The sequence below is a fragment of the Trichoplax adhaerens genome, genomic scaffold (genome assembly GCF_000150275.1).
Source record: "Trichoplax adhaerens TRIADscaffold_93 genomic scaffold, whole genome shotgun sequence".
Lineage (NCBI taxonomy): Eukaryota > Metazoa > Placozoa > Uniplacotomia > Trichoplacea > Trichoplacidae > Trichoplax > Trichoplax adhaerens.
The window spans coordinates 1-1,736 of record NW_002061029.1 but is presented as its reverse complement, the minus strand read 5'-3'; positions in this window follow the sequence as shown (position 1 = coordinate 1,736).

The window sequence follows — 1,736 nt, the reverse complement described above, 5'->3', positions numbered from 1 at the left end:
AGTAGGACCCTATCCTACTAGACACTTCATTAGAATTTCTACTAAGTAATCAACATATAATTATAATATTACAATAATTATAGATGACCCAACTTATCAATAAATATGGCTGATAAAATGATAACCATTAACAAGTTTCATCTGGTACTGGTAAAAATGAATCCCTCCAAATTAACTACAATTAATCTGTGCACCTAAATTAAAAGAATGCATAACCATCATAAAATTATAATTACATTGTTTACTTATTTAAACCAGAATATATCTTACAACGCCTGAAATTCATTAAACAATAGCCAAGCAATCATTTACGAGTAATTGCGATTTTGAGGTAATAATTTATTAATTCTCTGTAACAAATCAATGCATGTCGGAAGCCTTATTCAAAGCCAGAAAGATAGATTCTGGTGTTTTAGCAAGAAATGACATTTAGTATGGATACCTATCAAAATTTAACGCTCCGTTTTATAAGGCATATACAAATTTTAGAAATGTTAATGATTTGGTAACCAGTGATTGTAACAACCAAAACGGTATCCAATTATAATACGCGTGTGCTTAGTTTACCATCAAACCGTGGATACATTCAAATTTTTTAGGCTGCGAATTACATTTTTTGACAACGCGACCTGATGTATAGAGCTGTACAATGTGCATTCTCCGCTCATGGTGCCTATCAGTTCTGGACTGTAGTGTATGACAGCTCATTTATTATATTATGCAACTGTGAATTATTATGTCTTATTTCATACCGTGCACCTCTAATTAAGAGTTTAAAGAGGGATTTTATGCCACAATTAAGACAATACACGACCGTACAATGCCAAGCGATAATTTACGACATCTAAGCCTTGTTGCATCAGTAATCATCAAACTGATAAAAAATAATAAATGTTGTAATAGCATATGGTATCAGTGACCATCATTATACTGAGTATCCTGCGAGTTGCACCAAATAGTCTTGCGAGAACAAATCATAACATCACAGAGATTTTATTTTGTTTTATTTATTTATTCAGTAAGATAGAAACTGGATTACCAACACTCATTCAGTTAGGCTGCAATATCATTATAGACTAAGTGTGGGTAATATAGGCTACAGATATCAATATAATAAAAATCCGAGAAAGACATATTAATCCTGCTAGCAGTATCCTTATTATTTCATTCAGATTTGAAACTATGAAATAGCATGAAGATTAAATCTAATAAAATTTCAAAACGTGGATTAATTTGAAGTGATAATAAAGATCTAACAACTTACGATACGATATATATCCATATAAAATTAGAGTCGTCGTGTTTCCACGTTCGTTACGAGAGCTTTTATACGAGTATTATTGAAGATATCATGGCTACCAAAAGTTTATTGAGCCAATTATTTATTACGTATTGAAGCGTAGTACATCTCAAGAATTTAACTTGCTATGCTACATGTACGGTAGAATCTATGTTATGTTATTTATATAATTAAAAAGACTAAAAATTATAATGAACTAGAAGCTAGCATGAGCTTCAAAATCTTTATTCACGACACCACTAGGCCCGGATGTTGGTTTCGTCTCTGTTAATGAATTCAACTCAATATCTTTGTTACTCTGCTTGTCTCGAACCATTGGTTGTTCAAAATGATGATCTAGATTTTCTTGGCTTTCATCTTTTTTCGCTACACGATTGCGCCTTATATTCTTTTTGTAGTATAGAGTCCACGCCAAAATGATGATAATTATTAATAC